The sequence below is a fragment of the Anopheles stephensi genome, chromosome 2 (assembly GCF_013141755.1).
Source record: "Anopheles stephensi strain Indian chromosome 2, UCI_ANSTEP_V1.0, whole genome shotgun sequence".
Taxonomy (NCBI): Eukaryota; Metazoa; Arthropoda; class Insecta; order Diptera; family Culicidae; genus Anopheles; species Anopheles stephensi.
Genome location: NC_050202.1, coordinates 50,601,333 through 50,618,220, shown reverse-complemented (window position 1 = coordinate 50,618,220; position 16,888 = coordinate 50,601,333). Strand labels below are relative to the sequence as shown.

The following is a 16,888-nucleotide window of genomic DNA, read 5'->3' as shown; positions in this document are numbered from 1 at the left end:
GCCGCGCGGTTGTGGCGACGACAGGCGAACGAACTCCGGCGTTCGATCCGATCGTGCCGTATTAATTCGGAAGCACGAACCGAACCCGCGACTGCAGCAGCCTCAGGCTCAATGTCAATGACGAAAGGCTCTTGTTGTTGGCGAGCATTATTTTTTTTTTTACTATATTTCTTTCCCTCCCATCATCCACCAGGTCCTGACCGTATAAGGGCATTTCAAGATTTCACGATTATTTATATCCACCGGCGGCGCCAACTGACTACCCTGCCCATCGGGGAACGCGTGTGGCTGCAACCGATCGGACCCGATGTTTGGAGCCTCTACCGTTCGTGGAGCTATTTCGTCGATCACGATCCCCCCACCTTCCAACGCCTCCCTCCGCCAGGACGGGTCCAACCCGTGCACAATCTCGGACCGGTGTGCAATTATGGTGTGCCTCGGTGTGACCCTTTGTGTTGTACGGGGCGAGAAACAGAGAGAGAGAGAGATCGCCACCGAGCAGGAAGGGCACCGGTACGTGGATCGATACTCGATTTAACCGTCTCCAAGGTGGCAGAAGCCTCGGCACGATGTGTAGACTCACGTGCAGCAAGGCAACTGGACCGGACGACGATTCCAACTCGGAAGAGCACACCGGATCGTGTGATCTCGTTGTCACTGTACGCTAGAGGCGCCTGGGCTTTTGTTGCGTGGAGTGTTGTGGGGATGTCATCTCTTTCCAGCTTTTTCCCCCGCCAATCTGTATGTAACGATCACCATTAGCTGAACCCGTCCGGCAGGGGCTAAGCCACCCCTTACAGTGACTACAATTGTTTTCCTGTTGTTTTCGCGAAGGGATTTGCGTTTTAGTTTTTGCGAAGCGAAAGAAGAAATATTCTGCAAAAATTGTTATACTTTAAAGTGAACCTTAGCTTATCTTTCATAATTTAGCTACTTTTCACCACAGACCTCTATAATTCTTTCCCGAAAATTCCAAATGAAATTTCGATTATCCAAACAGAGCCTGAAGAGCAGTTACAGGCAAGAACTTATAGCCAGGAAGTAATTTGATCGAAGCTGTAATACAATTATTTATTGGAACGGTTTAAAAGCTGCGTAAATTAGCAAAATCCAGGAATGGGACATACCTTCAAATTTTTAGTACAAAGGAACTCCTCATCATGGATTGTTGCTATACGTACTTCAAAATATCTCTCTTCTTGGCCTAATGACCTCCTTAGGTCATGCCTGCCATTTCTGGTTTACTAGACTTAATGATACCAAGTAGTTGGATAGTCAATCTTCACTACGGGAGCGACGGTTCGGATGGGATATGATATGATATGAAGACCGGCGCCGCTGTCTGCAACCGGACCGCCTCAAAATACTTCCTAGTATTATATCTGGCATGATAAAAAGCTGAAAAGCTGGACTGTTCCTATGTGTTTGTCAATTACTGGTGAAATCTGGGGAGGGAACTAGAGCACTTTTTAATTCGTAATTTCTGAAGAATTTTTAAATTCCTCGTAAAACTCAAACCATTTGATAACAAGCTTTCTTTAACCAGATGATAACAACCAGATGATAATAACTGTGTGGCTAACGTCACCCCCACCTTATCTTGCAAGGGGACATGTTTAGTAGATGGGCAGCTCGCAAAACTCGCCAAAGGGCATGAAAACAGACGCCATCAAAGCGCCGCTGCCTAGCGCCAAAGCGCTATAGTCGTCATCGTTGTCACCATCGTCGTCGACCGTCGATCATGCCAGCCCGTAGCAACCGTAACTCCCTCCTGCTGCCATCGATATCTTCCGTACTGCCGCTGGGGGAGGTTCGCATGAATGATTTATCTGTTGGTCTCGGTCGTCTAGGAGGTCCAACGGTCGGTCACAACTAACGACCATAAACCCCAACACCGCACATTCGCCATCCCACCGACCGACGTAATGGGCTCTGGCGGAACAAACCGTTTGCTTGAGCATGAGTCGCCGGCCACAAGGCTCTACTCCATCCGTCCAGCCTGAGTATGGGAGAGTGTGCGCTTTGTAAATGATCTTCAACTCCTTAAAGGGCTACAAACCGTGGCCGTTAGGTAGAAGCGGGAAGGGTCAAGACCTGGTGGTTGCGCGATGGGAGCGGACCGGGTCTGTAGCTGGGCAACATAATATAAACATTAGCATTGGAGTTGTTTTCGTTTGCAACCCGTACCCGGCGAGGTGTACCGTGTGTGGTTGTGTCTCGCGCTCACTCTTCAGGGCCTCGCGTTGCTTCGCTTCGTTCTGAGCGGCGTTGCATTGCCATGGTAACAGCTGTCAAACGATATACGCGCGATGGTTTGGGGGATCGTGCCGAATGGTATGATCACGGTTTTGCGTGCGCTTTCGTGCCTCCTCTTCTGGTTGCATCCCCTTAAACGCCGTGCACGGTTTACTGACGGGCAGTGTTGGGTCCACTACCTCCCTCCTCCGAACGACTGGGTGTGTAAACATGCGTAGACATGCCTCGGGGACAATCGATCGCATCAAAGACGAATCGAATCGATCGCATTGTAGTTGGGCCCGTACCAAAAAACCCGGTGGAGAAATCGACCCCGGTTCCATTACACGCGGAACATTCGCTACGCTATGCCTTTCTCGCCTGGTGGTACCTAGCGCTTAGGGCATCTAGTTTGATCTAGTGCCTTTTGAAGCTACTCAAGATCGTGTACCAATATCGTACAGTTGTCCGAGTCCGAGTCTTTGTGAACGGAAGGGCTGTTTGTTTCTGTTCAAAACGGTCGTTTTAAAGGTGATCTCCAATCCTGACTAAGAGAGTCCTGTTTGGTTACATGGATCAATTTTCAACGTAAAATTTTGAATATTTGTTTAAAATTTTATATTTATAACATAGTGGATGCATTTAAAAGTAGACAGATTTTCATGATTTTTTTCTTGGACGACTCTGTGTCCTAGCGACATACTCAATCACCCATTATCTGTTGTATCAGAACCTTTATATACAGTCTCGATATTACAGCGTTATCAGGTGATTCAGAGTAGCCATGGCGAAACATTCGAGGAACTACAGTTGAAGATTAGCCCGTACTAGGAGTATAATCTCTGAGCGAAAAAGATGTCTGAACTTGTATACTTTTTATACACTGGACATACTTTACTACACTTTCAACTGCAGTGAGAACATCGGTTATATTAGTTTAAAACAAGTTGAAAATTTCCAGAGAAAGATTAAAATATCTAGAAGGAGATAGAGGCCAGCCATCCAAACGTGTTGTAGGATCTTTCTCATAAAGTAGAATCATACGAAAAAAATTAAGGCTTTAACATGGAGTAAAACATATCACGCTTTTAATAATTATCCAACAATGGATGATCACAAAATACTTAAACATTGTAAGCTGATTTGAGGGAGCTATGGCCAAAACGTTCGGCATATCTATTGTCGAATTGATGAGCTACTCCCTGATCTATCGAAGTTGAAAATCATCAGTTACATACCTAACATCAGCTATTGGTGATACGAGTTTTACAATACCTTCTCACTTCTATAGAAAAAGTTAAATAGGCGACAGATTTCGGTTTTGTGTAGTGGCCGTTAAATGCAGTTGAAACTGATGAAAATATTCGAGGCATTAATGTCTCATAGTAAAAGAGCACTATGCAGAAGCTTGGGCACCCGAGCTTTCAAACGGCCCCAAGGTGTATCTTCCTGTAAGCTGGCTGCTTCCTGTTTGTAGCCTGGAAGCCTAGATCATTTGAAGGGCCTCGAACTCCATAAGAGGCCTCGTACAATATCTCTCCTACGATCTACGTGTGAGGGACTTCCGAAGTTCATTCTGCTTAGGGACTCCAAGCTGTTTGATCCGCCACTGGATCCAGAAGTTAGAGCATCCGTCCAAATGATGAAAAATACTCTGGATTCTGGATATTCTGGACAAAAATTCCTGACGCTTTTCGTCGTCAATCCAAAAGACAAAAGGTCTAGGCTGAGGTCATGGAAAATTCTCATCGTCGAGGAATCCTTCTTGGATTAGGAGTAGGATTCTTTCAAAATTAGATGCATTGAGTTATCTGAAGCAGGTTTATTGATCATGACTTTTGAAGTTAGTCTTGTTCAAGGTTTCTGTTGAACAACTACTGAAGATCATAAAATACTCTTTCCTTCAAAGTCTTCTGATCACATATATCCACGAACTGGCTGCATAAAGATATTAAAACCCCATTCGCATATGGTGCATATATGCTCAGCGATCATATGGCTCAACTACCATCACACAAACAAACCAACAACATCCTTTCTATTTCGGCTGTCCGTCGGTGTCTTGTCGACCAAGAGTGTACTGTATTCTCCACTGTTTGCTTGCCTCCATACCCGCGAAACGATCAATCGCGCTCCCGCTGATGCTAGCACCCGCGCATATGTTCAGCACCTAAGTTCGTTCGGTCACTCTCGACGACTCGCCGCCCTACATGTCGCCCGTTGTTCATGAACTCTAATGTTTTTAACATATTTTTACATGATAACTGTGCGGGCAGCAAATTTAAGACCGTGCGTCCAACCGTGCTCCAGCTGCAGCTGAGTCAGTTTTCCCATCGCCCAGCATCCGGCCCCGCTTTAATCTTTTTGTTTGTTTTATTATCCACATTTTTACGGCTTGTTATTATTAGAGGCCTTTTTGTGTTGTATTGTGTTGTGTACTGTGCCGGTTGCCTTTTCATCATCGTCTTTACGGTGGATGGTGGAAGAGGATTTTGAGGTTTTTGACTGGAATGAGCAATAATTGTACCGTACACGGAATGAAAGTCGTACTACGACTCTTCACAGAAATCGGGAGGGGTTTTTGTTTTGTTTTGTTTCTGTGAAAACGTTTGTTCACATTTGCATTTAAAGTGAAGGCTTAGAGCATCAAGTGGCTTAGGCGTAACGATAGCTCTCGTGCTGTGAGAGGAGGATTACAATATAAATAATATGCTTGTTCCCGTGTGCTGGGTTTCTGTGTGTAGCTCAAGATCGCATTCGGTTCTATTCTTGAGAAATTGGTCCAATAATTCAGGAAGTCATCAGCATCGTCAACCGCGTCGGGAGCCATTTAATATTCCCTCACATCGACCGCGGCAACATTGACACATTCGGCTCACTCGGGGAAAAAAGGGAGTTATAAATAACGTACCCATTTTTGCCGACGATTCACACCGCGTCAGTCATAAATTAAACACCTCGTCGCTACGATCGAGGAGCGGCCCACGTGACACAGTCGCGCGCGGTGCGGAACTGATAAGAAAAGGCCGGGTCGAACCGGCGTCTTCTTCCGGTACGCTGTGGTTGCAGGTTCCAGATTGCATGGAGTGGAGAATAGTGCACGCGGCAGATACACAGAAAACTACCATTCGTCATCATTTGGAAGGTGCATTCCTGCGGGTGAGAAAGCGCGAGATTGAGCTGTTCAACTTGTCATGCTACATGATGTTGGAAACTCGGATGGGTATCCGGTGCCGGGCTTGGAGGATGTTGGTGTTTGACCGTGAATGTCTTACTTATGTCTGTGTATCTGACTGGTGGCATGTACAGAGGGTCGGGAATACGTGCACAAAGGCACCAAGAAGAAGGGTTCTTTGCATGCTCACCATGGTCATTGCACCGAAGAAAGCGCGACTTCCGCAGTGTTTATGCAGCTTTTCTTGTCCCTTTTTAAACACAATTTCCCTCTCAGCAAGTCTTAGAAATCATTCGCCAAACGTTAACTTCCTGTAGAATTCTCTCAGTAAACAGAAATTTTATATCGTTACTATTTGAATGGTTTTAGAGTACTGAAATGAATATTTTTATTCTACTCACCACAAACCTTGTGATCTCTTCCGTTTTGTACCCCTTTTCGCTAAACCTTCATTCACGTTTGGATGTTGCGCAATAAGTAAAGTAAAAGTTGTGGACAAAACAGCTTGCAACTCGGCTTAGCCTTAGACTTCTGAAGTACATGTCCGACTCCTGAAGGCATCGTTAGGTTTGTTTGCTTTTTACAAACACTTTAAGCTGCCTTTTTTATGTGCAATGCATGAGACGATCATAAAGCGGGGACTCATTTTGTTTGAAACAGTTATTGCGAAACCTAACCCTTTGTTTAGCAAACTAACCTCGTGTGGCTAAATATAAAACGGATGTATTATTGAAGTTTATTGCTGCCTTTTTATAACGACGAACATTGCTTTTATTGTACAGCTTTTAATGTCTTTTTTTCCCGCAGTACTCCGTACCTTATTTAGTTTTAGTTGATAAGTTTCATAATCCCATAACTTAACTAGTGTTGGCTAAAATTTATTACTCTACCCACCCTTGTAACATTCTTATTTCTTAAGCATCATATTTTCTGCCGATGAACTAACATCTCCGGGAAGTAGTATCTCCTTCCTGATGCTATAACAATAAAACAAGATAAAAGTGCATCCTCTCCGCACACGGGAGTCACATTGCCGCGAGTGTTGGTCCCCGTTTCCTTTTTTTTGTTTATTGTAGTTTTATGTAGTTTTGCTCAATCCTGTTGCCGCAGGAATGGGCGCAGGCTGTCGGCTGCCGGCCTGAGTCATCGTTCGCCGCACGCTTTTTCAATGTCATCGGCGCACACACACGCATTCGACGTGCAAGCCTGTATGATGCACTGCAATGCTCACCGGTGACGGTGGTGGTGGTGTTGGTGATGATGATGGTGGTTGCGACGGCATTGCATCCTTCCCCGAAAACGGTATGCGCCTCAGGATTCCGTCGATGGCAAGCGAGACAGCACCACTTTGATGGTGCATTCGCGCGACCGTCCTTCTCGGTTGCATGTGCATTCTCTATGCTACCGGTAGCGGCGAGATGCACGCATTCGTTCCACGATAACAACATTGCCCTGGGGCCGATCAAGGCGGAATGGAGAGGCTGAGCGAGTGTAACTGCATGGGAGAGAAAGAGCGAGAAGCAAAGAGAATTCCAGCTGATGCGTTCCGCGAGAGATGATTGTGAATCGTGTGAGAGAGGCTGACGTTTGCAGGGTTCGTTAATGATGGGTGTTTTGTTGATTTTGCCATTTTTTATTTTTTAAATTATCAGAAGAGTGTTTTTCCTCTATGGAAAATCCTAAAATTTCTACAATATTTTCGTTAATTTGTTAATTAATCGTCGCGTATTTGGTCTCACTCTTATGGAATTGATACCGTTCAGGCATTTTGTTTGCTTTTCTTTTACATTTCCTATTAGTTTTGCACACTTACATCTTACACGTATCATACATACGTAGGCAGAAACCAATGACAAGAATATGGGTTGGCTAATATGAAAAATGTTTTCTAAATTTAAGTATGCGTCAAAAATACTGTTCCAAAACATTTTATTGATTGCTGCTGAGCTCAATTGGGAGCCCCTTTAATCAAAGATGCGACTATTGTTAAAAATCCCACCCGTCTAGGATTTTCTTCACTGTTTAGTTGAATGATCTCCCACTAATCAATTTATTACGCTGTAATTGCTGTTCGAATATAATAGACTCTGTAAAAAAAGACTTGAAATAGCTGAAATAGCGGCTCGTTAGGCCACAAGGTCATCGAATGAAAAATTACTATCAATGGGATATGTTTTTAATGTACTGATCATTTTGTATATTTTTTCCTTACGCATGTTGCCCGTGAATCGCAAACCCTGTAGCAAATGTGCATTCTCTCTAGTTTTCTCTCCTTCGCACAGCGTGCAACTCCCAAAAACGGTGCGTAAAAGAGAGAACGGCAGCGCGAGAACGATCTGGCGAGAGAGAAAGAGAGAGAGAGCAACGCGCATTGACGGTAGACGGTTCCGCGAACGCACGAACGCGTACATAATGTACACTTTTCGATTCGTCCGCGTTTAATTCACTCGTATACCCGCGACTACACGGACGTGCCCGTGCTCTGTGTGAATTACGCCCATTTCGGTAAGGAGATACCAGTTCATCCAAGTCACGGATAGGAAAAACTTCTTGTAGCATTATCCCTCCACGTGCTGCTGTTGACCGTGCGTGCGTGTGACAGCTGCGCGATTGCGCGACTACCCCCCTGGTGTGTGCGTGTGTGTATTTTCTTTTTCCAGACTGGTGGGCCCATATAGTTCTCGTTCTCCATATGAGCATTCCAAGTCTGTCTGGCCGTGTGTGCGTGCGTGCGTGTTTGCGACAGAACCAAGTGATAGAACGACTAGCGAATGTGCAGTGTTTTGTGAGTGTGTACCGTTTTTGCGAGCGCGATGTGTGATGAGGCTCCCCGAAGGCTTTAGTTCTAGTGTAGAGGATTGTTTTTCCTCACCGTTTCTACCCACTAATCGGCAGGGTAGTTTTTTCCACCGGAAAAAAGCAACATTTCTTGTGTGTGGTCGTCTTCCATTTCTTTGGTGACAGTTGTGACACTTTGCTATCGGTTGCAGGGCTGTGTTGTGTTTGTGTGTTTGGAGTTCATATAGTCGGAAAACCTGCAATGTCCTTTCCCGTCAGCAACGTACGGAAAGGAAGTCTCCTCACATCAGTTGTTCTTCATTGCACGTGGCCCTCATCCTCATAGGCTACTTTGGCTGTGTCAGACTTTGGTCTAGGACAGCTGTAGGAAAAAGGAGCTCGATTGTTTATTTGGGCAGTGTCGATGGTGGTAGACAGCCCGGGGCTAGTAGGCCTTGGAAGTTGGTTGGTTTGCTGACGGAATCGAAAACATTGTGTTTCCCCTCTACCAGTAAATCTGTGCCGACACCCTTTAAGGCATCTCGACCCTGCAGGCTCCATCAGTAATCATTGGAAAAGTTGTGGTTTTCTAAGAGATCTCCCTCTGTCTTGTTGTGTCCTTCTCGGGCCTTGTTCCTTCTGTGTCTATTGTAGTCCACTGAAAGAAGCAATCCAGTGAGCTACATTGATAGCCACATCCTGTTTGATTATGGGCAATTTAATACTTATCCCTGGGGGTGGGGATGATAGAGGGCCATTTTGGATGCATCAGCATCCTCGACTGGACCACCCCCATTAGTGGAGGAATCAAAGCAAAACACTTCGTTATGCAGAATTTCCCACCTCCGAGTTTTGCTCACGATTTTTGTCTTTTCCCACATCTTGCTTGTTTTTCCTCCAAACTATTGGACATTTGGAGGATGTTTTGGGGGCAGTATGTTTTTTGAGGCCTTCCGTCGCTTCGGTTTCCTCGCCCCCCAGCACTGTATTTATGGTCACGACACGCTGGTGGAGCATTTCTTCACTACCACACACGATGACGGCACGACAAAGCAGGGCTTGAGGGAGCTTGGGGGGGTCGGAAAGTGAGAGTGTGTTGTGTGCGGTGCCCAACAGCACACGATTAGCGGTGGAGACGCAGTGGACGGGAGACACGATCGCGCGGGTGTCGCAAGATAGTGTCATTTGTGTGTTGTTGCTCTTTCCATTTCGTTTGTCCTGGCCGGTGCCAGTTGTTTTTCTCATTCGGCTCGCTTTGTTTCGTTTGGGATCTCTCTCTCTCTCTGACTCTGTCGGCGGCCCTTTTTGGTGTTTTTCGGAAGGGGTTGAAGGACACAGGGGAGGAAAGACACGATGCGGCCATATTAAAGACGATCGCTTTTGCCACCCAGACCGTACAACTCCGCGGACTTCGTGAGACACCCAGTACCGAGGGGCGAGAGAACACTCTTCAGTGACACTTATCGGACGCGTCAGTCTGTACATTGCCGGCAAAGTTGTGTGAAGATTTTTAATTGGTTTTTTGGTAAAAAACACCCATTGTGATTGTGACACTCTTGCCTATCTAAAATGGCTGCTTCTATGAGTTGAGATAAAAAAAGCGTCATACCAGGATTGTAAACCCACGCCAACAGTGATACGTCAGTTCCTTGAAGCATAGATGAGGAGGCGAATAAAACAATAGCATTCTTTCGCAACTCTGTTGACAGGAAGTAAGAGCAACATGTTCATATCGTTTTTTTCAATTCCAGTTCTTAGGTCCTCTCTCCCCCAACCTTTTGCCGCAATATTCTAGTGACAGTAGTTATTCCCCCCTGAGGGATACAAAAGTAGTGACAGCGAGAAAAAAGTGCAACTTCGCGAAAAAAGGCAAAGCCTACTACGGTGTGTGTGTGTGTGTGTGTGTGTGTGTGTGTGTGTGTGTGTGTGTGTGTGTGGATGACAAACCAAACTCAGCCACAGACTTGTGCATTGTTGGCTGTGCGGTGCCAGCAGCATGGTATCCTTTACGATCAAACCATCACCACTGGAAGGCGTTAGAACGACGACAGATACGGTGAAGAGCGTGCGAACGGCGGTACCAGCGGAACCGGAAGCAGCCGCGAGCAGTCTGTAGAGAGGCGAGAAAGTAATAAAACAATCCACCCAAACAACGAAGCATCGTCGAAAGCAGCAGTGCCAGCAGACTCATCAGCAGCAGCAGCAGCAGAGAGAACGGAAATCATTCGGGTATGTAGTCGCATAACCACAGACACACCACGCGCTCACACCGAGAAGTCGTGTATGTCATAATCTGCATATTGAAAACCAAAAAAAAAAACACAGCTTTTCTTTTCTTTCGTTTGACTGTTTGTTCTTTCCTCTTCTTTGCTTTGGCAACTTCGTTTGATACTTCTCATGTTGCTCCTTTGTTTTGCTGGTTGTTTTATTCCTTAAAACCGTAGCCTACTCTTCGCTCCGTCTTTTTGCTGTCTTACTTGATCGTGGAATTAATTCTAGCACTACTCAAATCCGGTAGCCGATAGTTCCATCCGGTTTCCGGTTCGAAGGTTCGATGGGCGGAAAGACCGAAGGGCCTATAATCCAGTGTTGTTTCTTTTCGCCTCCTTCGCCTCTTTGTTTCTGTTCAACTCCCGGTCGAAAGGATCGGCCAGGCGTGTTTTGGCTTTGATGTGGCTTATCATCATTGACCCAGCGCTGGAGCTGTGGGCTGTAACAGTAGGGAAGTCTTCTTTGTTTGACTTGTTGCGCTTAAACGCACTCATCAGTCATGCGTGTTTTGATACGTCGCAGACCTAGCATGATGTCGCACCGTACCCAGCAAAAGCACATACGAGTCGAACGATATTTATTACCAGCGAGTGGGAAGCATAACATTGTTGTGGTTGTTGTACTGACTCGTGGGCAGCTGATAAGATGGACAGTTTCCCGATGCGTGCACTGTACACCCTTTTATGATGTTAGTTTTTCTTGCACGGCAGTGTAGAACCGAACTATGGAACGGCTCGTTTGGTTTTGATAGCTTATCAAAGGGCAAAGATTGGAAATCAATAGCACGCTCAATGACAATGCGGGAGTTTGTGATGGGGACATTTATTTGCTATTTCAAGTGGTAGAAAACTTTTAACACGACAGGATCGGGGTTCAAATCCCATCCGGATCGTTCTCCCGAAGTGAGGACTGACTAATAAGTCTAGTAAGCGTAAGTCAGAAATAGCAGGCATAATCTAACATTCAGTGGTGAAAGCCACTAGTGGTTTCATCTAAAGCGGTTTCTTCTAAAGGGCCATATCTAAGGAACCTCGTCTGAGGTGCTTGCTAAGGGGCTGAGCAGGTGCATTACAAATAGTCTAAAGTTGTCTTTATTGCTAACGATACACTTGATACGATTATCAATTGTTCGGTCGCTGATAACATTTACACAATCGATGCAAGGTTGATAGAAAATGTACAAGCAAAGCTTTTGATAGCACTGGTACAACTTAAATATCATTTGAAAGGCTCGTGACATAGAGTAAGCTTTTTAAGTGGTTTCGAGATGCACCAGTAATTATTAAACTATGTTTGGATTCTTTTCAAATAAAAGTGGAATGATTGTCTGGTAAAACTCGGCAGAAAAAAATCAATGATAAGAGAAAAAAATATGTTTCTTAGAACCAATAATTCATGAAAATATGCTACTACTTCTTCTACTTCTTTCTTGGCACTACAACCTCTAGTGGTTTCGGTTTGCCATTTCTGGTTTTGTGTGACTTAATTTTTCCCATAGTTAAGTAATCAGCGCTACATACGAGGAGGCGTGGTCTGGCTGGGATTTGAACCCCGGTCCTGCCGTGTGAAAACCGGCGCTGTTATAGCCCCTTACCACCGGACCGCCCCTCGGTAAATAATCTACAACAACTTGAATGGTGTCGTGAGGTGTACAACACAGTCTAGTTCTGTAAATCCTGTAAATCCTCCACTAGACGTCCTAAACAGGGTCCAGACAAATTGATAGGGTATTTCCAAATCCGGTAACATCAAAAAATTACATAAATTTCAATATGAATGTGCGAAAACAAGTTTGAAAAGCTACAGTTACGTGCGGTTATCTCTAAAACGCGATAGCGATTAGACTTCATTGTATTTTGACCATAATGACAAACCATTCATAAATAACCATAAAACCATTCATAAAACCATTTGGATGACCGTAGGTTGTCTTTATATTTGTATAATTTCAATTCCGTTTTGACAGGGTCATGTTTAATTTATTTTTAATTAAATTTTGTCCTACTCTATTTAAGACTAATAATTTATTGTGATTGAGTGTTAAACCCTCGAGTGTTTAATACGCATTTTGCTCCTCTTTTTCGTTTCTTTCTTCCAATTTTACTTCGTCTTGTGTGCCTTGGCAAACTTCTTTTCACATTCTGTTCTTTTAAGCAATAACTTCTTTCTTTCAAACGTGACCAAACTACACATCGTTTATTATGTTTTTTTTGGTGTCCCCACTCGCCATTTTTAACGACCACTTTCTTTCGTTCTTTAGTATGTCCAGTTCCATGTTTTTTTCCACTTGCGAATGGGTGTGTTCTAGGGCAAAGCTCATTAGAATGCGTGAATATCTACCAAAAACCGACTCAAAGTACGATTTAATCAGAAACGTTGTGGTGCTATTATTTCTAGAAATTCTCGAGCAGTCTTCCATTTATGGTTGAAATGGACAAGATAAAACACTTGGGATAGCAATAAAAGAAACCTCTCAGTTTGAGGTAGCTTCGGAGCTCATCGATCATCGAACTTCAGCGGAGAGTAGTCGTAGTCCGTTTGCGTGAGAGTGTCATTACCTTCGGGAAGTCTAACATCCACAAACAAAACGAAAAACGCTCCCCCCTCGTCTAGACAGGAAGAAGAAATAAAATCAATATGGCGGGCTCCGCCTGGATCGAGAAAGCCCGGCCACCCACCAACCAAACCACCAACTTTGAACTTTGGCCAGACTTGTGGACGGGGTTTTTCTACGACAAAAAAAAGCTTCGTTTCGTAGTTTGTCGCACCTTCTGACCACCCTAATAATGGGTCGTAGATGTAATCGGCGGTGGCGTCGTCAGCGCTGTTATCATACGCTACGCCCGCCCAACCTCCCCAACAAACTCACGGCCAACCAAAGGGGGAGATGTCGAAACAAATCAAACACACCCCGCGGGTCCCTTCGCCGACTTCGGTTGAGCTGCGTTCCGATACCGGACTGATAGTGTGCTGGACCGCTGGTGTGCCAGTTCCACCAGGTCGCGCGTAATTTACAAGCCCGTTCAATGTGAGTGAGTGTTGATTGTGTCACCCCCACGGTGGAGATACTTGGACTTGCATTTGGAGGGGGGGGTGTGAAGCGAACGCAACCATAATGCTCGACCGTCGTGACGCGAAAAAGGGCCCCTGTGAGTAATGTGAGATTTATGATAATTTTTTTGTCTCACTCAGTTCTATTTGTGCAGCTTTTGCTGCTGCGGTGCGCGTTCATTGATTAGAAAACTGCAACTATAGACTTAGCCCCCCTTTGGGTCCGCGCCGAGTGGACGGAACTTGGTGACGGCTAGAGCTGGCGCAGCTAGTAATGAGCGCAGCCGAGAGATAATACGGGAACGGAAGATAAACTAGGCCACTTTAGGTCGCCCGTAAACGTGTCAGAATTCCATAAGCACGGATCGAACCACAAACCAAGCGCTACCGTAAATCACAGAAGTTAATTCGCTCCATTAGCATGCGTTGTTGGATGTTGTGTCGCCACTAGTAAGGCGAGCGAAAGCTAACGCGAGAGAAGACACGGTAGGCATATGGAATTATCGTCTGTTTCTGTTTGCATTGCATCGAAAGATTGTACTGGACGGACACTACTGGTGACGTGTGAATTGAAATGCAAAAGAGAAGCGGATTCTGACCGTTTTCTGTCGACCTTAAAGTATACATAATAGGGTCGTTTCAATATTTAAAAGAGGATATGAACTACTTCTTGATCTGCTAACCTCCTGCTGCATACATCTGCATACAAAATATTCCTTTTTTACATTTTGGAAAGCTTTAATCAAAATTGTGAAACAATTTTACACGAGACACTTTAAACGGGCGATCTTTCACTATCATCTGCAGCATCGGTTTTCCCACTTAATCTTATCATGCGTAAGCAAAAAGGTAGAAAAGTAATTTTTGAACCGGCACACTTGAACCACTTAGTGGGTTCATTGAACCAAATGCTTCAACTATCGATCCGGTATGGATTAACGAACGCGAGCTCAATGTTTACACTAGCGACTGCCAGCAATTGGACTTGCTAGAATATTGGCATTTGCTTGATATTTCTAAAAGAAGAAACTAACCACTCCAAGAAAATCTTGTTCTACCATGCTTTGTTTGGGATTACAGAGGTTGCGGATGATTGCAGTGACAAATTTTAAATAGGGCAGATCTTTGGCAAAAATTACTCTGAGAAAAGGGAAACAGTTCCTTTACAAGATGATGTCCTTTATATGAGGCCCCTTTCGTAGATGAAGTCTGTTGAACTACAAGATTTCTTATAAAAAGCTTCTATGATTACTAGGTTCTTGAGTTAAGTAAACTGGGACGGTGAGATATCTTGGGCAGCGAGTAGAGTAGAGGAGACGTAGTCTAGCTAACCCCTTCTAGTACCTTTCGTAAATAAAGTACGTTCGAAAATAAGGTCTCTTTGTAAATGAGGTTCCATGAACAACCAAGTCTCTTGGATCTCTGTGATTACTAGCTCCCTTGGTAGATTAAGCTTGGATAAGGCACGTTCGAAAACGAACTCTCTTGATAGATGTGGTCCATTCGATTATTAGACATCTCGCTAGTTGAGGTCCCCAGAATCCACAGGACGTTTAGAAGACAACGTCCTCTTGGGGTATGAGTTCCGCTATACGTGAAAGTCTTTGGGAAGATAAGGCCCAATAAATAACAAGACCTCTTCAACAAAGCCTATTCGATGGCTAGGTCTCTTGATAGAAGAAGCTTCTTCGACAAAACCCCTTCGACTAGTAGGCTCCTTAGTAGATCAGGTCTCTTGGTGAGCCTCATTAGACGAATTGGTACATAAGGTTCCTTGGAATACAAAGTTTCTTTATAGCTCCCTCTTAAAAATGGGAAAATTTTATGGGATATAAGACAGCCTGGGTATATTGCAGCTTAACGACAAGAACCCTCGGGACTGTTTTCAGAACACTACCATCTTTACTGTAAAGTTGTCAGATGATATCAAAATCGCTTAACACGATTTCTCATAGTTAGTTTGTATCATCTGAGAACGCTTTATTCACATCCTTAAAAAAACTGATGATGTTGTCCTCCGTGCTTTCTCTCCTAGTCAAAAACTGCTAGTCTTGTGCAATCCTCCGAAAACCCCTGTATCTTTGCCGTTTATTGCAAACCGAGAAACGCGAGACGAGCGGCGGCCGTGTGTCAAACCGTTTTGATGCAACTTCCTGCTCGCGTGTGCTGAACAAAGATTACACATCCCGCAGCACACTTCCCGACCAAACGCCGAGAACGTGACGACGAGTGGCGAATGGGAGCAATAACAGCAACAACGAATGCTGCAAACTGGAAATATTTGCTCGAGCGCATAACTTCCATAAAAAGATTTGTGAGAACTGGCCGTTTATATGGCGAGAGCGCAACTGATGGATGCACCGAGCTCCGTCCGTACGGCACAAGAAAATGCTAAGAAAAACAAACAAACAACGAACGATGATTCCGAACAAAGTGTACCGGCGGTGGATGTGATTGTGCACTATCTATCTACCCCCCAATGCGTTTCCATTCCAGCCTTTTTTCTTTCGTTCACCGTCAGTTGCATTCTCACTCTCCGTTTCGTTTGCTGTGTGATTCGCTTTCATGCGAGTGTCTCTGTTTGCTTTTTTTCTATTTATTTCACGTCGGATTCGCATTTTCACGTTGACTCATTCAACGATTTACTTCGGCCCGAGCCGCCAGTAGTAGTGACCTTGACGAATGGAATTTTTTAATCAAGCTTCCGCGTATGGGGCGTCACGGCGCGAATGCTTGCCCTCCCCCCCCCCCGCATTTGCTCGTTGATGGCTTTGAGCATTGCCACCATTGACGGTTTGGTGCGCGCGATGCTTTCAACGCGCGCGGGCCTGCCAGCTATAAAATACCGGTTCGTTGATTTTGGCCTGTTGAGGTTTGTGCCTTCCACCGGGTTTTTGTTTTCTATTTCACTGACAGACATTGCACATTAAACAGAGTCCGCTTTTTTGATAACGAAATGCGCGTAGCGTTCGGTGTCCTTACGGTGAACGGCGGTTTGCTAATGGCCGTCAGTGACTGTGGTGACAACATCCTGCAATTGACAGCTCCTCCCGCTGTTATCTTGCTTCGTTGAAATCCGCATTAATGAACCTTTGTTTTTTGTAAACCCGATGGGTCACTCTTGAAGCGTTTTTTTTTCGGTTTGTTACAAATTCCTTAACGAGCAGTGCAACATTGTTAGCGTTTGTTGCATAAAGTTGCATCCCTCGAACGACGGTGTTGCACATGGCTTTAAGCATTTTAACCTGCGTAAAAGCCGAAACGCAGTCACGCAGCTCCAAGTGCGGTGACCGTGAAAGAATTGCTTAAAGCTGAACCGATGGCATCCAAGGAATTAATTTCATCCATCTTACGGCTTTAGGCCGGTTGATCTATGTT

General features: G+C 44.9%; 1 protein-coding gene across 2 annotated transcripts in view; it reads left to right on the top strand.

The window, feature by feature from the left end:
* Window positions 1–7,781: 7,781 nt before the first annotated feature.
* LOC118502557 (GAS2-like protein pickled eggs) overlaps window positions 7,782–16,888 on the top strand; it is a 39,926-nt gene continuing 30,819 nt past the window's right edge. The window contains exons 1-2 of one of the 2 annotated variants that reach the window (XM_036034861.1): window positions 7,782–7,915; window positions 9,940–10,417. The gene's annotated coding sequence lies outside the window, so the exon portion shown is untranslated. Of the gene's footprint in view, window positions 7,916–9,694; window positions 9,714–9,939; window positions 10,418–16,888 lie in introns of those variants that run through there. The other variant, XM_036034862.1, reaches the window with a different exon arrangement.